Source organism: Suricata suricatta, chromosome 3, assembly GCF_006229205.1.
Source record: "Suricata suricatta isolate VVHF042 chromosome 3, meerkat_22Aug2017_6uvM2_HiC, whole genome shotgun sequence".
NCBI lineage: Eukaryota > Metazoa > Chordata > Mammalia > Carnivora > Herpestidae > Suricata > Suricata suricatta.
The window spans coordinates 129,770,300-129,783,191 of NC_043702.1; the positions used below are offsets into that span (position 1 = coordinate 129,770,300).

General features: G+C 35.4%; 1 long non-coding RNA gene across 1 annotated transcript in view; it reads left to right on the forward strand.

The window, feature by feature from the left end:
* Positions 1-12,637, forward strand: part of LOC115286678 — a 40,478-nt gene extending 27,841 nt beyond the window's left edge. Inside the window, exon 4 of the long non-coding RNA XR_003906206.1 lies at positions 12,601-12,637. This is a non-coding gene — a long non-coding RNA (uncharacterized LOC115286678). The remainder of the gene's footprint in view (positions 1-12,600) is intronic.
* The last annotated feature ends 255 nt before the right edge of the window (positions 12,638-12,892 follow it).

Consider the following 12,892-nt stretch of genomic DNA (forward strand, 5'->3'; position numbering starts at 1 on the left):
AATGCCATTTATATATTTAAAAATATTATTTATCATCTACTGTTTGAAAGAAAGGTGATCTCTGCCCTGGTGGAGCCTTTGTTCTAGCAAAGAGGCAGGTATCAACCAAGTAATCAAATACTTAACAAGTTCTAGAAAAGACATGCAATACTATTAGAAAGACTAACAAGGAAACTTTCTTAGCCTGGGGATGGTCAGCAAAGTCTTCCTTAAGGAAGTAGCATCCGAGCTAAGATCTCGAAGAGAAACAGAAGTTAAGTGGGTACAGAAAGAAGAAAACTTTCCAGACAGAAGGTAAATAAATTAAAGGACCTAAATAATAATTGTTATTAATCCTGGGAGGAAAGTGTTTTAACTAGCTCAAACTACTACTTAAGCTTTCACTAGAGTCCTGTCAGTTTATTAGTCATATTTTATTCATTTATGTTAAATGGCGATCTAATCTACCAGGCAACCATCACTGACTCCAAACAATAAGAATCAGCACTGGTTTTTCAGTGTTTCTTCCTTGAAGCATCTGAACCAGAGACTTATTTAAAAGAATAAAGACCCATGCTTTGTACAATATTAAATGTGTAGAGTATATAACAATAATTGTGGGGAATTGGGAAGTACAAACACAGAATCACTGCTTTTAAGATAGTTTTTCACTACAAAGATAGGGTTTTTTTAAATCCTTTTGCTCACAATTTATCACATCAATTAGAAGACAAAATGACAAGTCTTTGTCATGGACAAGTAACATCTAGAAATATGCTCATAGTCATCATCAACATGAAAACCCCCTTTTTTTTATTTGAGAGAGAGAGAGCATAAGCAGGGGGAAAGGGCAGAGGGAGAGAGAGAGAATATTAAGCAGTCTCCATGTTCATCATGGAGCCTGATGCAGGACTCACTCAGGACCCTGGGATCATGACCTGAGACAAAATCAAGAGTCAGATACTTGTCAGCCAACTGAGCCACCCAGGTGCCCCATGAAAGTCCTTTAATATGCATTTTAACTAAAATATCCCAAACTGCCAAATGAATAGAAGTAGTAGTTGGATTAATAGCAATAGGAGTGTTAGTTGTCATCATTACTATTTATTCTGAGTTTACCATGAATTTACCAAGCTAGTGTTTTATTGCTGATACAATTGCTGACCAAGACAGATACTATGATCTCTGCTTTACAGAAAATACAATTCAAATTCAGAGAGGTTAAGTCAGCCACTCAAGATCACACAGAAAGCAATGGAGTGAAGACTCAGCCCTGGTCTCTCTGGCTCTCTATTTCAGACCAGTGTTGCTTGGACTCACAGAACTTACCTGGCTCTGGTTCTGACAATATCATTTCTCACTAGGTAGCTCTCTAACTGTTTTCATAGCTATAAAATAGTAATGCCCCATTTGTATCTCTTGTATTTCAGATTAAAGCAGAAAATTCACTTCAAAAGCTATGTAAATTTTCTTCCAAAGTTCTAGACTGATGTTGAAGAACATGTCTATTAGTAATAGAACGTCTAAAGAAAGGTATAAGAACGTTTCTAGAAAAGGTTGCCTGAGATTCTCTCTCCCTAGCTCTTTGCTCCTCCCTCACTTGTGCGTGCATGCTCTCTCTCAAAATAAATAAATGAGCATTCTTTAAAAATTGTTTCTTGAAAGACAAACTGTTGTGCAGAAAGTGGTGTTATTATTATAACTAGCAATATTTATAAGAAACCCAATATGGTACTGCTTTTGATCATCATTTCCTTAGTTTTTGAAATATTAACTTGTTTCTAATAATCCCAAGATAATGAGGAAAATTTTCTCAATAGAAACAACAGTTAAAATAGATATTAGATTCTATTTTCAATGGAAAAAGTCATTGAGCCAGAAAGAAAGGAGGGAATTAGAAACAGTATGCAACAGAAATTTATTATAATATGATACAAGGATTTATTAGCACATGACAATATATATATAAGTATATGAAAAGATGGTCCACATCATGTGTCATGAGAAAACACAAATTAAAACAATGAGATACCAGTACATACCTATTAGAATGGCCTAAATCCAGAACACTATATCAATAGCAAATGCTAGTGAGGATGTGAACCAACAGGAATTCTCATATGTTGCTGATGGGAATGCAAAATGGTACAGACATTAACTAAAAGAATGTTTTAATTTTTTTTAGAGTTTATTTATTTTTGAGAGAAAGAGAGGTAGAGAGACAGAGCACAAGTGGGGAGGGGCAGAGAGAGAGAGAGAGAGACATAGAATTTGAAGCAGGCTCCAGGCTCCAAGCTATCAGCACACATTCCAATGTGGGGCTTGAATTCATGAACTGTCAGGTCATGACCTGAGCTGAAGTAAGATGTCTAACCAACAGAGCCACCCAGGTTCCCCAGTACGGCTATTTTTGAAGACAGTTTGGGAATTTCTTTTAAAACCAAACCATACTTTTGCTGTGTGATCCAGCAAGGATGCTCCTTGGAATTCACCAACAGGAGCTGGACTTATGTCCATGAAAAAGTATATGTACATTTGTAGCAACCTTATTCATACTTGCCAACACTTAGAAGCAATTAAGATGTCCCTCAGTAGGTGAATGCTTAAATCAACTGTGGTACATTCAGACAAAAGAAAATCATTCAGCAGTAAAAGGAAATGAGTTATCAAGCCATGGAAAGTCATGAAGGAAACTTAAATGCATAAGAAGCCAATCAGACAGGGTAACATATTGTATAATTCCAACTATGATATATTGTGAAAAAGACAAAACTATGAACACAATAATGAAAATTATGGTAATGAAAATACCCTGTATGATATAGTGACAGATATATGTTATTATATACTTGGTCTAAACCCATAGAATATACAACCCAAACAGTGAATCCTAAGGTAAACGATAGACATTGAGTGATTATGATAAGTCAATGTAAGTCAATCCTTGATTAAAAAAAAAAAAGGTACCTTTCTGGTGAATGATGTTGATAATGGAAGGCTAGACTTGTGTATGGGCAGGAGATATTTGGGAAATCTCTACTTTCCTCTCTATTTTGTTGTAAACCTAAAACAGCTCTTTAAAAAACTGTTTTAAAAAGAAAACCAGTTTTCAATTTGAAAAGACCCAAATGCCAGGCAAGGTGAATGAAGAAAAACCCATACCTAAACCTCATTAGACCAGCACTCCTTGATTTTCCCCTCTAAACCTGTAAACCCTTCTGCCTCTGCACCACCTTTTCTTTCTTACCATCCTGTTATGAAGGAGAACGCAACATCCCTGTCTCAAAAACCTATCTCTCACTATACCCTGGTCTAAGAGCTCACAACTGCTTAAGGTCTTTGCTCCTTCAGTTACAGCCCCTTTCCCTCCAGCTGTGTCATTTCCATCAACAGGCAATTATGTTTTCGAATTCTTACTCTAAAGCAACAATAAAATCTTCCTATTACTGACGTTCTGACTTAAATTCTATTTCAGTTCTCAGCTCTACTTGAGAATTTTCCTTTGTGGTAATTTTTAAAAAATAAGGCATATCTTTCTCAATATTTCTCAATCTTTCCATGATATTTTGTATCCAGTTCCTTTCTTCTCATTACTTCTCAGCCCACTTCTGTCTAGATTCCACTTCCAGAAGTCCATTGGCATTGCTTCTGTTAAGGATTAAGAGGCCAGATACTGCTAAATCAATGGATTTGGGGTTTACCTTTCTCAGCCTCTCATCTGAGCTTGACACAGCTGATCACTTCTTCCTTCTTTGAAACTTACATGTTCTTAATATTTTTTTTCTTAACTCACTGGCTTTTACTTCTCAGTCTCTTTTGCTGATTCCACCATTCTTACAATCCTAAATGTAGACTCCTTCAGATTTTTCACTCTTGCTGATGTCTTCCCTTTCTGTACTCTCACTCTCCATAGTTGATCTCATAGCTCCCTTAGTATTACTACTACAGATGTGTTGTCAACATCCATATCTATATTCCTGGTATAGACAGCACTAAGCTCAAGTTGCCTATCTAACTTCTTTCCTGACATCTCAACTTACATATCTTACCAACATTTCACATTTAAAATGTTCAAAACATGAAATAAAACTTGGTTCTCACAATCTACCCAGTTGCTTACACCAAAATCTCCAGGAGCCATAATTGGTTTCTTGTTATGTCATATCTAGCAAACCCTGTTGATTCTTTCTCTAAGGTATATATTCACTTTCCCTACCTCTCTTCATCCCTTTACGTTTAAGTAACCTCTACTCAACATGGGGCTTGAATTTTCAATGCCAAGATCAAGAGTTGCATGCTCTACCAACTAAGCCAGCCAGGTACCCTCTTCATCTCATTGACTTGTGCTATTATGGTCTCCTTCAGTTACACTGTCCTTTTTAAAAACATAATCTCACTTAGTCCTGATAATAATCATGTAATGTGGACTAGAGAGGAAATGGACTCATTTAAGGTATTTAATTTGATCAAGTTCACATAGTAAGTAGTACAGATGAAATGCCAAACCAGTGCTCACAAGTATGTGAACATATGATTACTAACGTTTTGATTCCTGCTATGTGTTACACATTTTCCACATCTAATTTAATCATCATAACAAGAACATATACTTTTATTATATTACAAATAAAACAAGAGATTTAAGCCAATTGTCTCAAATTACAGTTCCCTTTGCTTCCACTTTCAACTTCCTTTTCATTTTTCCCATTTTTCTCAATACCACCAAAGAATTCTTTTAAAAAATAATTCTTATCATGTCTTTCCTCTGCTTAAAATCCTTTAACAGTTCAGAATTGGTTACAGAATAATGTCCTTATCATGGCATTGAGATGCTTTTATAAACTGGTGACTGCCTTCCTTTCCAACTTCATTTCTTTCTACTTCTCATGATATCTCCTCGATTCCAGCCATATCAACTGCTTTAGAGATTCAGTTTGAGCAGCCTTCCCCCTCTCTCTTTCCTCTATGCCTGTAGAGATTCAGTTTGAGCAGCCTTCCCCCTCTTTCTTTCCTCTATGCCTTTATCCAGGCTGTTTCTTTTGCCTTGAAAACTCATCCCACATATAGTAGACATTTTTAGTTGCTTTGCTACCATCTGTTTTGTTTCTTTCAATAGCCACCCCAAATATCCAACTTCCCTGGTGCTATGGTTTGAGTCTGGCTCAGCTCTAGCTAATCAGCATGATTTTAAACCCTAGTTGGAGTCCCAATGAGAGACAGTAAGACATAAAGTGAGACTTGTGTGAAAAATATTTCCTGACTCTTCCTCAGGGGATTCTAGAATTAACATTCTGTCTTCTCTTGCAACCGATGTGTAGTTAGTAAGCCATTTTATGAACATGAAGGAGAATGGGTTTTAAATTGAAGTTTGCCATTCAGAAAGGCAGAGGGTTATACCAGGTCTTTCCATAAGACCTAAGCTGCTGAAGCAAACCAACACCAAAGCTAACTTTACCTCTAGACTTTCCAGTTATGTGAATCTCCCTTATTGACAGATTTTTTTGCTACTTGCAACTGAGAGCAGCTAAATATTACACATTTTATCATAAAATGTCACTAGCAATAGGCCTTCCTAATTTCTTAATTGAAGTTCAATATTTTTTTCCCTCAGTAACAGTTTCTTTTGTATACCTCTATCAAGGTCTGTAGTACACTGCTTTAGTTAATAGCTTCTCCAGACTAAACACCTTAAACTGAAAGGAGTTCATGTTACTTGCTGTTCTATGAGTTTATCAGACTTTGTTCATAAATAGCCTATCATCCATCCCCAAAACATGTTTAAGTAATGCAATTTCTCAACCTCCACACTATTGATATTTTGGGCCAGATACATGTTTGTTATAGAGGGCTTCTTATGTAACCTATAATATTTAGTAGCATCCATGGTCTCTACTCATTATATGCCAATAACATAACCCCTCCCCACCATGTGTGACAATAAAATGTGTCTTGGAACTGACACATTTTCCCTTGGAGGTAAAATTGTCCAATTTGAAAACTATTGACCTAATGACCAAGAGGACAAATTTTATTACAAACATCCTTACAGGATCATATTGTATCTGTCCTTATATGTAGACAGAAAGAGCTAATAACCCCACAAAGGGGAAGGTGAATTGTTTTTGTGCAAAACTACTGATTTGGTTAGTAATAAAGGAGTGTGAGGGTAAACTCTACCTTTACTGGGTACAGGATATGATCTCACACACCAATCCTGCTTTTCTCATAAGCCAATCCCCCTCCAGAAACTTCTCATTCCAAAGGGATGGGTCACTTTTATCATTGAAAAAGGAAGGACCGAAAAGAGGAGACAATTTCTTATATGTAAGGAATATCAGATTAGGTTCCTGTAACAGAACTTGGCACCAAACATCTTTCATCACCTCCTTGTTTCTTACACATACCCAAACTAATCCCTAAATGGTTTCTCTCCATTTAAAATGAGAGCTTTCAAACTGTTACTAATTATAAACTTCTTCAGAAGCAAGGTGTTTTCACTGAGTGAACGTGCAGGTACTTGAGCCCACACAACCTCCTTGGCCTCGGGCAAGCACTTCTGTCTGAAACGCCTTCTCTAATAGACAGGATGATGAAAACGGAAGCTGTAGAACTGAGTGAGCCAAGCCAAAATCCCTGTTTGGATGATTAAGTGTTCTCTAATACATGAAGAATTCAGAGGAATGGGGCAAAGTGAATGCACTCCACTATGATCTGACATAATAATCTATAGTCCCTATCTTTATGTCCAAACATACTTTTATTTATACCAGTCACTCCTTGAATACATCATTTAGGTAAATGCAAAAATTAATTACCAAAGGTGAAATCTCTAACTTATAATCATACATTTTGACTTTCTTTTTCCCCATCTCTTAGGTTGAAGTAAAACAATGTTTGCCTTTGAATCTAAATGTAGTTTTAATATTAATTTTCACATGTATATTTAAAAGTTTACAAGAATTGGGATGCCAGGGTGGCTCAGTCGGTTGGGCATCCGACTTTGACTCAGGTCATAATCTCACAGTTTGTGAGTTCGAGCCCTGCATTGGGCTCTGTGCTGACATCTCGGAGCCTAGAGCCTGCCTTGGATTCTGTGTCTCATTCTCTCTCTGCCCCTCTCCCACTTGTGCTGTTTCTCCCTGTCTCTCAAAAATAAATGCAAAAAATAAAATAAAATATAATCAAAAATAAAAGTTTACAAGACTTCAATTAGAAGTTTTGATTCCAAGAACAATGAAATAATGAAAACCATAATAACCGTATACAATGTTAATAATTAAGGCCATTGATATGACTAAGAATTATAATTATGTATGGTATGGTTATTTTCCTCAGATACTACAGGAAACAATATAATTTTAACAATTGATCTAGCCATGGATGGAATGTCTATATTCTCTCTATAAGGGGCACCTTGGTGGCTCAGTCAGTTAAGTGTCTAACTTTGGCTCAAGTCATGATCTCATGGTTCATGGGTTCAAGCCCTGCATTTGGCTCTGTGCTGACAGCTCAGATCCTGGAGCCTGCTTTGGATTCTGCGTCTCCCTGTCTCTCTGCCCCTCTTCTGCACTCTCTCGCTCTCTCTTATAAAAATAAAGAAACATTTAAAAAGTTATGTTCCCTCCATATAAAAGAGATTTTTACATTAAAAATTTAAATCATGACCATAAAAGATTTCCCCTGGAACCTGGAATGAAAGACTGTAATGGGTATTTTTATTACTTGCTTTGTAGATGGCAATATTCCATAGAATTGGCTCGGGAATAGATTCTAAGTCTGTTTTTTATTTTCCTAGATTTCTATGAATATTTTGAATAGTTAGCAGAGCCAAAATATTAACTGATATAATAATTTCTCACTATTCTGATCCCATGTCCTAATACATGTGGAGACACTTGTCTCTACATTTACATCCTATCTAATAATAACCATCCGATCTTATGATGAAATTGAAATTCCTATAATATACTAGCATGCATATATTATGCCAATAATTTACCCTCCCCCCAAAAGAACTTTTAAGATAATTCTATTATTCCTAGTCTACAGATGAGATAACTGAGTTTGGAGAACTCAGCAGCTTACACAGTCACATAACCTGCAAGAAACAAATCACGTTTGGGGCACGTGGGTGGCTCAGTCGGTTAAGCGTCCGGCCTCGGCTCAGATCATGATCTCACAGTTCGTGGGTTCAATCCCCGCCTCAGACTCTGTGCTGACAGCTCAGAGCCTGGAGCCTGCTTCAGATTCTGCGTTTCCCTCTCTCTCTGACCCTCCCCTGCTCGCGCTGTCTCTCTCTGTCTCTCAAAAATAAATTAAAAAAAAGACATAAAAAATTAAAAAAAAAAAAAGAAACAAATCACTTTCTTTCTATGAAGAAAGGCAATCAGCCAATCAGCACCTCATCCGTCAAATAGATTCATAAGCCAGGAGGGAGCATCTGGGTCTTTGTGTTTCACTAGAAGAGGAGCCTTATTATTGAATATGTGGGTGGCAGGCACAAAGCTGGAAGGGAAAGCTAATAAAACTTCAAGTGAACTTAGCACGCTGAAAGAACAGACCCCAAATCAGCAAGATGAAATTATTATAAGGATAGATGTAGTGGCCCGTACTTACCTTTAAAAAAACGTCCATTACAAACAAAATCCATACAGAAGTAAAGAATAGGTGATCGGGTTGGGGTGAAGCCTCCTCTCACAATAATCATTGGTCATGAACAGCTTACACCTGTCACTTTATCAAGTACCTTAGGCCATTGGAACCACATGGTGTTTACAGCATGCCCTTATCTATCAATCTAGTAACACTAGCAGAGAGAAAACTGATGTGTTTAACATGACTGGTTCTTTTGGAACTCATGCTGGATTCTCACTGGAAAGTACTTTACAAGTTTTCTTAGCTTCCATTTAATAATATATTCTAGAAATTTTTCCTAAGGATTGATGTGAGGCTTACTAGTTAGAAATCCCCAAGCTTTATAATTTTCTTCTTTTTAAAAGTATCAGAACAACTCTTTTTTAGACTTCTGCCATCTTTCCACAATTTTTCAAAGACTAATGGGGAGCTTTATGTTCACCACCCAAAAGTACTTTCAGAAAACAGGTGTTAAAACAACTGGACCTGTAGCTTGAATACAGTTTAAAGTTATTAGTTTTAGATTAGGAAAGAAAAAATAAGTTTTCTTTCTGTGACTATTAATGTTAGTTCCCCATTCCTAAATAGTAGGCTTCTCTGCCTAATTCTTACTATTCTGAAAATCTAAGAAGGAAGGAAGGAAGGAACAAATGGATGAACAAAAGAAGACTGGAAAGAGAAAAGAGAAGAAAGGAGGAAACAAAGAGGAGAGAGGCAAGGAATAAAAAAAAGAAAAAAATGTTGAACATCATTTGTAATTCTCTACTGATCATGCACTTCAAGATACCATAGACATAGCCTCCCAAATTTCATGCTATTCACAAATTTCTCAACCAGTTCCTCCTTGTCATAATTAAACACAGAGAAAGAATATCTCTTTCCATTTCTATTGACAACATTAAATTTTCAAAAGAACAAGTCAAGAATTTTCATAAACTACTTTAACCATAAGGACATAAGATATCTAATTAGAGGATATCACCTATAAACACTGTATCTTGTTTACACACAATAATGTGAAGCAGTGAAAGTGACTTAATGCAGAAAAACTGTTTCAAAATCATCTTAAAAATAGCCAACTTACTCAAAACATGTTTTTACTTCTAAGAATGCAGGCATAGAGCCAAGAAGCTAAAAAGTGCTGGTGCTAATAGTCAGGAAAGTTAGAAAAACCATTCACAAAGAAAACATTTGTGATTAGTTAGTACAAATTTTCCCTTAAAATGCATCTGTTTTTGTCTGCACTTGAAGTATTTTCTCATTTTGTCACAAAATTATTTGAGAACATCAGTTTAAAGGCAACACTGATGTTAACACATCATCTGAGAATGGCTTATATTTGGCATATAAATGTACCAGAGTAGTTGGCCATTTAAAAATACAGTCATGGGGCACCTGGCTGGCTCAGTCAGTGGAGCATGAAACTCTTGATCTTGGGGTTGTGAGTTAAAGTCCCATGCTGGGAGTAGACATTGCTTAAAAAGTTTTAAAAAAATCTAAAACTACAGTCAATGTTTATTTAAAATCTGAATACTGTTTAGAAAAATATAGGGGTGTTTTTTCTTTTCTATATGCTCTAATTTATTAGGCTCTTCCTTGTCCCCAGTCACATCTCACACTCTCAATCATCACACTACAACAACTTTCATTTTGATAAGTTATTCTAAATTCTATTTCCAGACTTTCTTTCTGGCCCAAGACTTGGGCCTTGAAAACAATCTCTTTTTCACTCCATTCTTCCAATAAGCAAGAAATAAGAAAGAGAATCCTGTTGTTTCTAACCTGAAAAGATTTTCTGTGCTATACCTTCTAGCCCACTATATTACATCAGCCCTGTCATAATCTGTCAGCATGGTCATAAGAATAGCCTTTAATTGGTCCCCTACTAAACAGAATTTTCCCATTCTGTCCAATACCCATACTACCATATTTGACAACTTTCTGATTTTAATCCTCCATTGGATCCCTGTTGCCTGCAAAACAAAATCGGAACTCATGGACGTTGGAATTCATAACTGGTCCCCATTGATTTCCTGAGCCTCACAGGACCCACCTCTATGCTCCTACCCCCCATTAATACATCCTCACTTGAGTATGCTATACTCTTTCACAACCAAGTACTTTGGGTATTCAATTCACTTGGCCTGGAAATTTTTTTCTTCTCTACACATATCTTCTGATTCTTCAAGTCCATTGCAAATATCACTTCCTGTATGATTTTATTTTCTTACTTAGAACTATCTTCTCCCCTTTATTTGTAGCACTCTATAGAACGTAAAGAATATTAATTCAATATGGTTAGAAAATCACTATGATAGAGATAGATAAATCAGATAGAGTGGAAAGGAGAAAGGAAAAACCAACTCTTGATCTTCTGAGTTCTGTAGACTGTGAGTTCACTGAAGGCAACAACTTGGTTTCATTTGTTATCCATTCAGGTGGTCTTATCTTTGAGACTTGGTGAGTATTTAGTACATATGTATATTTTTATTCGTCTCTTTTTTTTATTTTATTAGTCTCTTTAAAAAATTTGATTACTAACCTTTATCAGTGTTTTAACATTGGATCTCATGTACTTATATTTTCCTCCAGTTGTGTAATGTGTTCAAGCCTAGTCTGCCTGATAGAAAGAGAGTAAATTCCTAGAGGTGAAGCATCCAAAAGATTCATATAAACTACCTTTACCTCAAAGTTAGTTTCCTTAAGTTTTTATTATTTCTGTGTAAAAATATCAAAACTTGATGTAATCATTACGTGGTCATTGCTCAGTCTACTTGGAATGTGATTTGAATATGTTAATAATTTGGAAAATTTTTTCCAAGATGATACATCAGGTGGATGAATATCACAGAGTTGACACAACAAATTAAAATATCTTTCATCTAAAGTTACAGTGAAAATTATTAGTTATATGACTTTCATTAGGTACATGATAAGCAAGAATAAAGCAGAAAAAGTAGCCAGGTATCCTCACCATGTTAGGGTTTCCAACATTACCATAGTTGATGCCAATTTAAACAATCTGAATAAAATCCTATCATACAGTTTTTTTTAATAATGCAAAGCTAGGTAAATTCTATTCTTTTATGAACTTGATCTAAAATTGACAGACTTTAGTCTTTTTTTTTAATCACTGAAAATACTTTAAAATGATTCCCAAGTGGGCTTGGGGCTTTTCAGTTTCCTTGGTATAAATTTAAGAGAAATATTATTTTCAATAACTTAGAATTTTTTTATTTTTTACCTTTGGTTGAAAATTAACCTAATAGTTTCCTTGCCCCTAACACTTCTAATTAGAGTCATTTGTAATTTGAAGTATCTGATTATATAATTACATTGTCCAATATCTTTAAAATAAGTCTATGATTGATTGTAAGAAAACCATTCCAGACTATAAAAGATGTGCAAAGTTGTTCATCACAATAATGGTGTGTACCACAAAGTTTAATATGACTTCAATTTCTAAAGTCAATATTATAAATATTAGAATCTAATATGACAGAGTTTGAAAGACTGTAGAAATATAAAAATGCTTGTGTAAATTAAATATTTTAAAAGCACAATATAAAGTTGATGTTTACAATGATTACAAATATGTAAAAAAAATTATCTGAAGGTGGATTGTTGGAAGCCTTAAGGAAGAGATTCCAAAATCTCAGTGATGGTTGTGTTTAATTTATGAATTTGTGGAGATAATTTTTCTCCCTTTCTTTATTTCCCAAACTCTCTATAAGGTTGTTTCATAATTATTTTAAACTTAAAATTTAAAATAATATTTGCAACAATATGTACTCAGTAAGCTATTCTAGCAAGAAATCTATTTGGAGCCTAAACTTACCAATTAGTTTATTGCTTTTAGGTACTTAAAGTAACCTAAAATTGTGTTATCTATACTATATTTATAAAGATCTAGATACTGTCAAGTCATGCCCTTATTATATGTATATTTTTTAACTTTGTTAATGTTTATTTATTTCTGAGAAACAGAGAGAGAGAGACAGACCATGAGTGGAGGAGGAGCAGAGAGAGAGCGAGACACAGAATCAGAAGCAGGCTCCAGGCTCCAAGCGGTCAGCACTGAGCCCAATACAGGGCTCGAACTCAAGAACTGTAAGAACATGACCTGAGCCAAATTTGGATGCTTAACTGACTGAGCCACCCAGGTGCTCCACATGTCCCTATTTTATTTGTTTAAAAAAAAAAAAAAAGTAGACCACACCATGCCCATTTTGCTTTTTCTTACATTTCCTATTCTACTTGTTCTTCAAGTTCAATATCT